At 30.3% G+C, this 13,139-nt stretch overlaps 1 long non-coding RNA gene across 1 annotated transcript; it reads right to left on the bottom strand.

The window, feature by feature from the left end:
- Positions 1-8,478: 8,478 nt before the first annotated feature.
- Positions 8,479-12,869, bottom strand: LOC138338999 (uncharacterized). Its single transcript, XR_011211944.1, has 2 exons — positions 12,493-12,869; positions 8,479-12,257 (listed from the first exon to the last, which is right to left on the bottom strand). It is a non-coding gene; the product is annotated as an uncharacterized lncRNA (long non-coding RNA).
- Between the last annotated feature and the right edge of the window lie 270 nt (positions 12,870-13,139).

The raw sequence follows: 13,139 nt of genomic DNA, 5'->3' as shown, positions 1-13,139 counted from the left end.
CACTAGTTGGTAATGACCATATATTCTTGTAACCACAATTTTTATACCTCGCAAGCACAATGCATGCCCAAGTAAAGATTAATAAATTAGTCCTCATTCACAAACTAGTTCATCAGCATATACTATCCCAATACAGGGAAAAAGATTGTCTTTCAGCTAGTTAGGTGTTTTAAATTAGCATAGGTTATCAATTACTACAAGAATTGGGTATCTAAACCAATTGATATTAAATGTTTTCTTAGATATGCAAGTAAATAAGTTAAGTAAAAGAATATAATTAACAGACATTAAAACAATAACAATAAGAATTAATCCTAATAGTAGAGAAAAAGGGTATACACATTATGCATATGAAAGGGTGGCTCAACCATAAAAGCCATGGATTTTAGCCCAAAACCTAAAAAGTACAAATCCTGAAAGAGCAAAACATCTCTATATTTAGTTCAATCAAAAACAAGCACATATACACACAGTCATAGACTCCAAGTCGTACAGAAAAGAAATAAGTTCCATTAAACAAAGTACACAATCCAAAAACAAAGCACCGACAGAAACAGTAAACCAAAAAGATGAAGGACATACTTAGATAAATAACGGGACAAACTTGATTCTTTGAAATAATCATCTTCAAGCTGCGAGACCTAATTGTTCTTCGACTTCAGATCCTCCTTTCATCAACTCTTCAGCTCACGCCATAGATTTGCTAAATAATATTTGGGAAAAAAGGTGCAAATAATGTTTGTCTATACAATTTCCCATTATTTGATAAATATTTTTGGCAAATATATAAAAATTCCCAAACTGTTATGAAACTATATGAAATTAGAAGATGATAAAGTAGGAAAAAGAGAAAAGGTTTCTTATTTCTGTTGAAGTATATTTGAGGATTCATAGATCTTACTCAAATCATATTTACCACGAAGGAAAACCCTTTATTAATAGGGGAAACCTTACTTGGTCCCCATGTAGGATTCCTTACCATATTCTACAAGGACTACACCTAATTAGACATTCAGTATAATACAAATTGTTTATAACACTTCCCCTTGAAAGTCGATAGATTATGTGCCTCGTTAAAACCACACTAGATAACACCTGTAGGAAAAAAAATCTAGTGAAGGAAAAAGAGTACACATATCTAATAATACGCATTATGGATTCCTCATCAAAAAACTTGAAAAGAAAACCCACTGGGACAAAACCTTGTGAGGAAAAAAGAGTACATCGCATATTAACTTCCCCTAATGACAACATCAATTCAGAGACTAGAATCTTTATTTTCCAAGATTGTGCACCATCTTCTTGAAAGTTTTAGTTAGTAAAGACTTGGTGAATAAATTAACAATAATATCACTTGAACAGACCTCTTGCATGTTGATATCACCATTCTTGGGAGCTTATGAGTGTAGAAAAACCTTGACGGAATATGCGTTCTTCTATCTGCTTTTATAAATCTTTCCTTCAGGGTCAAATATTTCTGCATGTTTCTTACTTCAACTTCTTTAAGCAAATAATTTATTGCCAAGAGTTTAAATTCTAGTCATCAACTTGCATAATAATACTTGTATATGCTCTATGCATTTTGAATCTATTTAATCCTCGTATGAGGATGATAAATAAGTTTTCCAAAAACTTGTATATGCTTTAGATTTTGAACACATTGGATATTTTGATATCAATTATGTCAAGTAACAACATTCAATATTAGATGTATGACATCTTCTAGTGCCTAGATTGCAAATCAAATAAGCTATACGCTTACCAAGACGCATCATTCCACTTTTCACTTGATAATTATTTCTACACAAGCATGCTTTAATAGATGTAGAATTCATATTCTCATAATCTTTTACAAGATTGCGCGCTATTGTATCAAAGATATCGTCAACGATATACCATTTTGTATGAATTTACAACACAACAAAACTTAGTGAGATTTCATCACTTCATTTTTTTTAGGTAGCTACCCCTCTCATGAGGTTCCATAACGTGTTATGTCGTAGGCTCTCCAAGATCACATTGTCTCCTTATATGATCATTTGGATTTTTTGATCCACCCACTTTTTCAAAGATTATTTTATTTAGAATTGATTTGTCTATCATGCGTCATGTATGTCATAGACTTTATTCTTAAGGGACATTCAATAGGAGTATTTATAACTTCTGTGTTGCTTCTAATCTCCCCCTTAAGTTAGACAACCTAACATATATCTCAATCTTTTGGAAAATCTATCTTTGTGCATCATAGTATATTCATTAATCATATAATGCACATCAAAATTATCAGATGAAAACTATTTGGTCCCTGAACATAAATCAATTAACAGAAAAATTGTTCATAAGTTATTTGTTTGATTCATACAATTATGTTTGTATGTAATATCACATTTCATATCAATATATGAAACTTTATTTTCATAAGAAATGATTCACTATATGAGACATTTAATTTCGCATCATCTTATATATTTATCAATATTATCAAGATGAATTATCTTTATTTGATATTCTAAAAGTTGTGCTTTTAGCTCAATTATCTTGCTCAAATAATTTTGTGAATGTCAAATTACATGTTGACAACAAACGCACATGTTATTGTCTTATAGATGCATCTTTTTATCATATCACATGATAGGTGAATGGTACCATATTCACCTTTTATACCTTTTCGAATTTCGGGATTTATTCCCAACTTTAGTTAATCCAATAAATTTTATCACGAGAACAAGCAACGTAAAGAATTCCTGAAGAATCTTGTAGTTTTTCAATGTATTTTCATTACTAAGTATGCACATCTTTGGGATGACAAGGTTATTCATGCCAACTAACAAAATTTTTAGTACTTGTAAACTCAAGGTTTACTTCATCATGTGCCTTTTGCTTTAGTAAATTTCTGATTTAATATTATATTTGTAAATTTCAATTTTATTAATCAAAGAGTAATTTTCATATTTATTTCTTCTCAATTACCTTGCCCTTTAGGTGAGTCGTGATCCCATAAATAAATGAACTAATCTAATGAAAATTGTGCATATAACATATTATTTGTGCCACCATTGTTGCAAACATCAAGTTGCGAGATAATTTTAGGCACACATGAGACCATATAGAAGAAACATTTATTAGGACCATTAAATATCTAAACAATCAAATAAGTGGATGATTAGGTCCACAAATATCTATATACGTTCCTAGAATGCAGATAATTCAATCTCAACTTTCGTTTATGATGTTCTCACAATTAGCTTTCTTTGCTAACAATCATTATAAGAAAACTCACCATTTAAAAGAATTTTTAGGTTCTTCAACGGATGTCCATTTTATTTTTTTTAATTCGTCTAAACATTATGGACTATTGAAAGTCTCACACAATCATGCCAAAATAAGAAAGTATTGAAATTAGAAAACTTCTTATTTATCATAGAATATGCCTCAATTGAACTAATTCTTGTCCAATACAAGCATTAAAATAAAGCATGAAATGTTTCTATAATACATGTCTTCTTATAGACATTCTTGATGATACCACATCGTTAACCAAAGGTCGCATTCTTTCTTATGCCTAGCATGGTTACTTAAACCTCATTCCCTTTAGATAATGAATCGATATTTTTAGCATTTATGAAAAAGTCTCATTCTTGAATAATAGAACACAATCATCTAAGTACATCAAATTTTGATTACTTAATACCTCATTCTATATTCATGTGCATCATTTAATCAATTGTCTTCTTTTAGACATTTATGAACTGCTACATACACTTTGGGAAATGGATCTGCTTCAACGAGATATATTTCATGACTATCAAAAACTCATTATTTGCCTAAGTCATTATTATATAATCAATATTGTACATTTAGACTCATGATGTTTTACCCTGTTGGTGCAATTGAACATGAATTCATCCTCTTATGCTTTTCATGCGATGAAAAGATTCATCATCTTATTCTCAATTAAGACTCACCCAAGTCTCTAATGATATTATGCCACATCAACTCCAATAATATTTTTGAATTAATTTTTCATATATAATAATAATAATAGTAATAATAATAATAACTTTCAAATTAAAATTAAACATGTACATATGCAAATATAAAAAAATATGTTCACTGCCACCGTTTTTTTTTAATTTATATGCGATTATATCACATTTTTATTTTGTCAATTAATTTGTAGATTATCAAAATTAACAATAAATGTTAATCAAGAAAAATACTACACATATCTGTTAGGTGTCCACTTGAAATATTAACAAGATTCTTTAGAATAGAAACCTTAAAGATATAAGAACCTTATTTCATACTTATGCAAGATTTCTTTTGCACTTTTTCCATTTTCTTCATCATTATTTAAGAATAGAACAATCATGCTGATAACGTATTACGAAACTATATGAAATTAGAAGACGAATAAAGTAGGAAGAAGAAAAAAGAATTCTTATTTCTCTTGAAGTATATTCAGGATTCATAGATCTTCCTCAAATCTTATTTACAATGAATGAAAACCCTTTATTTATAGGGAACACCTTACTTGGTCCCCCAGTAGGATTCCTAACCATATCCTACAAAGACTACAAAGAATTAGACATTCACTATAATACAAATATTTTATAACACCAACTAGTTTTTTTTTTAAATATTTAGGTCCAATTTCATTATTTGAATCTTTTGAAAATTAAAATTAAACCCCAAACATTTATCTTTTATAAAAACTCCCACTATAATGTGTTGTTTGCGTTACATTATACTACAAAACATAGTTAAATAAATATGAGACAAAATTAATATTATTAACAATTTCTAATCTTTTATAAATTACAAAGAATCAAACTTTTATCATTCAATACAAATAATTTTTTTTTAAAAAGTATATTTTAATCTTCTTCTTCCTTTCTCTTTTCTAGTGGAGGATTGTTCTTCTTTTTCTTAGAAATTCGGGAATCAACTATCTCTTATCCATTATGTTCCTCTCCCACTAACTATCCGTATCTCAAATATTTTCCTCGTCTTCTCCAATCGTTAGTCTCTCATTTTTCTTAACTTAAATCGTGTTCGATTAGAAATGGGTAAGTAATCTTTTTGAAATATTTTATAATTTTTGATGTTTTTTTCATAGATTAATGAACAATAATACATTCTATATATGTAAAACATGAATAATCGATTTAATTGTGTCTATTATTTATTATTTTTGAAAGACAATCAACCAACCCAAAAAATCCTCATTTTGAGGAAATCTATATGTATTGACATAGATCCCTTGTTAAAATTCAGTGAAAAGTCATTTTTTGTTGTTTTTTTTGTGGCCATTTTGTTGATAAGATACTAGAAATATAGTTTTGTTCCGTTGTCCAATGCATATTTTCATTTGTTGAAAGTTGTATCGTATGCTTCCACATTTTATTGATTTGTTGGTACACATTCCAACAGTCATCATATGTTGTAACATGTCACTTTAGGTCAACAAAATCGTCATATGTGACAACAAAAATTTATTTGTGGAAATAATAGGCACATTTGTGTCAGCATATGATTCATTTGTCACAACATAACATCTATATGTGGCAAAAAAATTTTTATGTGTTGTAACACTAGGTACATATCCGACAACATAATGATAATTTATGACAGCAGACTATCCATATGTGGAAACATACTGTTATTCTTGTTTATAATGAATTCTAAAATCTCTATATTTTCTTATTTACCTTGTAGAGGAAATGATACAAGAAGTTTCATCCATGACAACTCAAACTCTTATTGATGTTGCTTCCTCTTCTAAATTAAAATACTTTTTTTTCTATGCGAAGAATGGAGCAACAACATTTTTATTTTATTAGTCGTCTTAAAAACACACTGATATTTTAAAGAAAATATGTCATAATATTGATGTCCAAAGATCCAAGAAGATTTCAAAGACATTGAAGTGTAGGAGGTTTAAAAAATCTATTCCTAAAACACTTTCTATAATTAGTGAGAAGAAAGAAAAGGAGAAAAAGGCAAAGGAGGAGAAAGAGAAGGAGAAGAAGGCAAAGGAGGAGAAGTAGAAGAAGGAAAAATAGAAGAAGTTGAAGGAGAAGAAGAAGAAGACGAAGAAGGAAAAGAAGATGCAGAAGCAGAAGTTTAAGGAAAAGGAGAAGGAGAAGCAGAAAGAAAAAGCGAAAAAGAAAGAGAAGAAAGTCGAACTCATCATTTGTGATGTGAAGCGACAATATACGTTTGAGGGTTTTAACATTGACGGCTAAATTTCAACAGAAATAATGTCATCTTTCTAGCAATGGATAAACGAAGGTCTTTACAAGAATAATGCAAAAAGGTAAGTAATGTCGTTCTACAATTATTAGTATTTCTTCTTGTTGTTCACTAAATATGATTTATAGTGATTACACAATTGCAGAGGAATCAAGGTTGATCACTACTTAGCAAATTGCTTTAAACATTATTTTGACTAACTTGATTTTGTAGTTGCATTTTCAAAGAATAAGGACTACTTCTACGTATAGTTTCAAACCAATAAGTGCTGGAATGATGAGGTAAATCCATGCGCACTTTTATGTATTGTTTAGTACATGAATATATACAAGTAAATTGATACACTTGTTTGATGCATATGTGCAGTAAGTAGATGTAATATTTTACTATTTGCATAAGAAGTCGAAGAAACAAATTCATTCTAAATATCAATATACCACCAATGGTTGTTTTTTCAAAAAACATACATTGACAATGCTAGTGAATATGAGGATAAATCGTGGCATAATAAAAGGGTTTGCTATACCTTCTGGACTGCCTTGACACTTGACAGATAATGTTTATGTCCGTGTAAATAGTAATGGGGAATTCTGTTGTGTCTTGAAAGTCGTTGCATTGAAGGAACAATGTATAAATTTGCATGATTCCATGTATTCAACTACGTATAATCGAAAATTATCCTTCAAGCTTCAAAAGTTGTCTACAATTTCGCCAAAGTACTTTGAGTTAAGTTGATTTTTTGAATAAAAAGAGAGAACCAACTGGTTTGTTCTTGAATTTTACTAAGGAAAGAACAAATCTTATCCATTTGAAGTTAGATATGTTACTGTATTGACTAACAAGAAAGTAGTAGTCTGTAAGTATCACATTATTTTTTTTGTCTTACGACTATCGAAATGCTATGTATTATATTTTATAATTGATGATATACCATGCAGAGATTGTGGACTTTTTGTTGCTGTAAATGTTGAGTTTTTGAGTGTTGGATTAGAAGTACCATCTTGTGGAATTACTGTTGATACCCTTTCGCTTGAGATATGCTTCACTCATATGGAATTATGGCCATAGAAGCTTGAAATGGCTATGTTAGTAACAACGAAGACCCAATGATGCCTACACCTAACAAATCTAAGATCGATGAAAATGTTGTGTTTACAACCATTGATTATATAGGTGGTTATGTATATTATTGTGAATAACCTTTTTGATAAGTTGTATAAAAAATTAGTGAAGCATTAACATAAATGGTTTTTAAGATTATTTCGATTTTGTTGGAACAAATGTCAATTATGATGGAAAGGATCAAATGTGTTATCTTTGGCATCATATATAACTCTTGTTGTAATAAACACCACATAATTATCTACATGTGTACAAACATAAAGGATACATGTGGCAACATATTTCACAGAAAGGTGACATGTGGTAAGATATGTCACAGAACGGATATATATGGCAACATTATACTATATAACATGTCACAGAAAAGGTGGTATGTCACGAAACACAACGTATATATGTGACAACATATGTTACAATTTGAATTTTCAAAAGAAAAAAAAATAATTAAACTACTTTAATATAATCGTCCCTTCTTTTTCCCTCTCTCATCTCTCTTATAAAATTAGTTTATTTTAATTTTAATTATTTTTACTAATTTCAATTTTTTTACTGATCATATTAATCATCGCTTGTTTGTATGTGTACCAACAGAAAGTGATCATCTGGCAACGTATAACAAAGAAAATAGATAAGTGGTAAGATATGTCACAGAAATGAAATATGAGGCAACATTAGACTATTATATGACATATGTGCCCGAACAAAAAGTATATATGTGGCAACATATGTCACAATTTGAATTGTCCTAATTCAAATATAAAAATTAAAATGTCTTTAACACAATTGTACCTTAATTTTTATTTTCCCTCTCTCCTCTCCTTTCTCTTTTCTCTTCTATAAAAGTTGTTTCATATTCCAAGTTTTATTTCATTTTACTAATTTCAGTTTTCTTTTCTATTGTTCCATTATTCCTTCCTTCACAAATCATTGTTCTTGCTATATTTTCTAAAGCATTAGTTGTAATCAGTTGTGATCCTCTTCAACAACAAGGCGTTGTTGTCCTCATCATTTCCAATTTATCGTTGATATATACTCTCAAGTAATATTTAATTAGGGTTTGAAATGCATGTGCTTATCTGCTTACTTATTTACCTGTTTTAAGTGGTTTTGTAATACTTTTTGGTTTTGTAGTTGTTGTATTTTGAATGAATTTATGATTTCAATAAAACTTCATTGTAATATGTTGTATAGTGTTTATTGAGGATTATGTGGTTTGTTGTTTGTTAGCTATGTATTTTATTGTGTATTTCAAATAGCTTCATTTATAGCTCATGTGTAGCATTAAAATATTTTATTTTTGTGGTTGCAGATACAAATATAATGACTCATGTCAGAAGAAAACATGATACATCAGACACAACAATGATCCAGAAGAACGCTAGGTCTAAAGTTGTTAGGAAGAGGAATGAAAATACCACTCTTTTAGAAGAACTTGCACCTGAAGGAGTTTCTTCTTCTCAAGAAGAAGTAGAATTTTGTCAAAAAGAATTTGAATAAAGGGAAGTAGTGGAAGAAGAAGAGGAAAAACAAAAATTTGTTTAGGAAGAACAAGGGAAAGTTATCGAAGTAGTTAATAGAGAAGTAGTTGAGCCACTAGAAAAAAAAATAATTGAGGTTGAGGAAGAATGAGGGGAAAATATAGAATTAGATATTAGAGAAGAAGTTGAGGCACAAGATGAAAAAATAAATTAAGTTTTCGAATATGTTACCAATTACACTAGTTATGATGGGATTAAAATAATCAATGCACACACTTTCGCTGTGCATCGACGGCCTAATGCTAATGGAGATAGCACTATTAGGTCAGTCATGCGAAAACCTTTCAACAACTTCAGGCATATAATCAAGAGACATCATTTAGAAGATTTTTTTAGAAATAGTTATTTCAGTCATTTTCTTAAATTACCCATCGATACAACTCCACGTTTTCAAATGATCATTGTGTATGAATTTCTTAAAAGAAGGTTCATTTTTTGAAAATACCAAAAAGAAGAATGAGATTGTAGTTTATTATTGTGGCAAGGCAATTTTCTTTGGCAAATAAGAGTTTTTCGTAGTTACAGAGTTAAAATGTCATCCTCTTCTTGAGCCCGTGCCATAATACATTGTTAAAAAAGAAGTAGCAGAAGCAGGACAACAGTCACCGCCAACTAAGAAGAAGGACTTAGTCTAGTTGTTGGAACACGAGGATATACAAAGGAAACACAAGGATTAATTGTGCTTACTTTGGTTTACACATAATATACTTTTGCCAAAATATCTCTACAACAATATACAACTTAAAGGAATTAATTTCTTTCAGGATATCGAGGCTTTCAACAACTACTCTTGGGGTCATGAGAGCTTTGAATTAACTCTCATATATTTGTTGAAAACTTTAGGAGAAAAAACTAGTAACTTGTTTGGCATTCCATGGGATTTCATGATACAACTGAAGGTTCTTAATATTTTTATATTATATTAAGTAATTCAAAATTTGATTTGTGACACATTCTTCTTTTTTACAAGCTTGGGCATTTGATGTCATTCCTTTTTTGACCCATCAAGTAATTGATATTGAGATGGTTGAGATCAAGAAAAAAAACTACCAAAGATGGGCATATTCCAGATCTTTTTAACCTTTCTCTTGATGCAGTAAGTTATTATTAGTATATTACACTTTTATGTAGCTACAGATGACTCCTATATTGCTACATAGTATACATCTATTGCAATTTCAAAGACATACGTTGCTACACATGATTTGTCTATTGAAACATGTGACACAAATGTTGCTACAGATGATTTGTCTATTGCAATATGTGTTGCTAAAGATGATTCGTCTGTTGCAACATGTGACACAAATGTTGCTCTTATGCCCATATGTGTCAACAATTCACACATATGTGGCAACATATCACCCATCTGTACCAACAAATGACATATTACTGGCAACATATATATGACCCTAATAATCTGAGGATGACTCATTTTTTTTAATTTTAGGTTGTTCATCCATGGATTACCCAAACAGAATAGGAATTGCAGACGTCATATCTATTTACTGTAGGGTTGGTTGAAACCATTTTTGATCGTGTTGTTGATATAATTAAATGGAGTTGGCTGGAGAAACAACCATCAAGAAAGACAGAGTTGTTAATGGAGTTTATAATGAATTAGTTTTTTTTTATGGTGTTAGTGATGGTGGTGTGGTGCTGGCTGGTGACCAAGGGACTACCTCTTGTAGAATATGTTGTGGTTTTCTTTGTGAGAAGTGAAAGAAACAAGATGAAGATTATATCATCTATCTTCAAAGATTGAGTCAAGTTGTCAATGAATTTAAAAACATGAGGGTGGTCAAGGGCATTCTATCAAAGAATGTTCAATATCAATATACTCCACAGGCCAAGAGGAGAAAAATATCATTTTCCAAGGCAATACAAAATTTGAAGAAGAATATGTTTGGCGAATTGCAAAGTGTTGTAATAGAAGAAGTGAAGGAGTACAAAAGGTTGATGTTTATAAGCGTGCGAGTGTATATGAAAAAACAAAAGTGTTGAATCTTACATGTGCAAAGGATATTCAAATAGAATACGACATGCACATTTTTATAGGACAATATTTCAGGAACATGACAAGCATGAATGTTTGGTGGGAAGATTGGGTAAACCTTCAATTTATAAACGTGTTTCTTTTATCTTTTCAATGACTACTAGTTTTTTATCGTTTTTATTATTTTTTTATTTTAGTGTATTGACGAAATCCTTATCCTCTAGTGTCATAGGCATGAGACATACGTGAATTGCTATGATCCCTCTAATAGAATTCTGGATCTCATCATTTATTTCAACTTCCAAAAAAGATATAATGATCTGAGCGATGAGGCAACAACTATTGGTGACAGAGGAATTAAATAGTTAGTAGATGGGAATTTAATGGTCGAATGGATCCCATGGAAACAAATCTAACTGGAGCAGTGTGCGGGTCATATTCCCTTTTATTCATCGAGCATTTGGTTAGTGGGATAGATTTCAACCTCCCAAACCATGTTGTGTGAAAACCTAGTTGAACGAATGCAATCTGTTTGAATTGAAGGGATAATGTCTCAGAGCTTAAAGCCTTGACAATGTGTTTGTAACTAAAGAAAATGCTTTATTTTATCAATTATGCTATTCTATTTTATCTTACTTTGAGATGAAGTATATAGTATGCGTTGTGGATATTTCTCATTTGTAGAAACATTTAAGTCATCTGTTAAAGCATATTCCTCATATGTAGAAATATTTTATGGTCATTTAAGGCATCTGTTGCTACAAATTATTCGTCTATTGCAACATGTGACACAAATATTGCTACAGATTCCCATATGTGTCAAATATCACACATCTGCAACAACATATGACACATATGTGGCAACATATCACCCATCAGTAGCAACAAATTACATATATGTGGTCAAATTTTGCTATTTTGTTGGACCCATTTGAGGCATCTTTAGCATCATTGGAGGCATATCTAGCAACGTACGACTCATATGGTTTAATATTAGCCTCAAAGTGTCAAACAAACATTTGATCAGGAATGCAAAACTATGTTAATTATTTCGACAATTATGATAAATTTAATGGTTGTACAAAACTACGTAAGAATTTTCTATCCTTTACAATATTCTTCTTTGTAATTCTTAATAATAAAAGAAAAAAAAAACAACATTAGCTTCCACATGCTACAAACTTGGTCTTCTTCTTCTCCTTCACCCCCCATGCGGTACTTCTTTTAATATTACTTTCATCAACATTTTCCAACTCCTTGATTGTGTTTTTCAATATGAGAATAACGAACTTTCATCGTTTATCAATATTTTCACGATCCCTCAACCTAAAGAAGTTGCATGCATTCTCCTAAAATGCACACCACAAAAAAAAGAAACAAAATTTAAAAAAAGAAGAAAATAAAAAGATCTTAAGTCACCAAAGAATGTAAAATAAACACACACAATAGCGTGGACAGGACAAAAATCATCAACATGGAGCTAATGAAAATAGATTTAATATTGCATGTAAGTCCAAAAATTTTGGTTTAACAAATGGCCAATCAAATTAATTGCGTATTAAAAAAGATAACCAAAAGACTTACAGATGAAAAAACTGATGAAAATCAAATAATAACGTTACATTACATCTATGCAAAGCAAGAGGCCGTATCAAAGAGAGGGAGAGAGAAAAAAGCGCCAAAACCGAAGTGGCAAGAATGAAAATAATAGAAAACCCTCTATATATATATATCTAGAGATGAAATAATTGGTCGATTGGGCCAATTATAAATTTTGTTTGACAGACTCGGCTTTGCCTACCATTAGGCCTGTTTTAGAAATTACTTACACGTTATATTAATATGTTTCCACAGACGCTATAACTTTCGCAATTTAACAACAGATTCTGCATATGTTTGCACAAATTAAATATGTACGATGGACTAATGGACGAATTGATCGATATAAGTAAGGAAAAATGAAAAGTTGGACCAATTTTACTTATTTAGACAAGAATTGTGCAATAAAAATAAGGTATAACATTTGGAACAATAATTTACAAGGGTGTTATATAGCTATCATATTGATTTACTTCGTCATTATATGACGAACTAGTGGGATGATAGTCGTCATAAATATAATTGGTAGAATCGAATGAAGGTTGTTGTATAGGAACATAATATATAACTTAGACATGTTGTAGGACTATATATTAGTGTTACATATCGAATTAGGTGACAATTTAATTTAA

Source organism: Solanum lycopersicum, chromosome 10 (genome assembly GCF_036512215.1).
Source record: "Solanum lycopersicum chromosome 10, SLM_r2.1".
In the NCBI taxonomy this organism is placed as follows: Eukaryota; Viridiplantae; Streptophyta; class Magnoliopsida; order Solanales; family Solanaceae; genus Solanum; species Solanum lycopersicum.
This window is presented reverse-complemented; position numbering and strand designations above follow the sequence as displayed.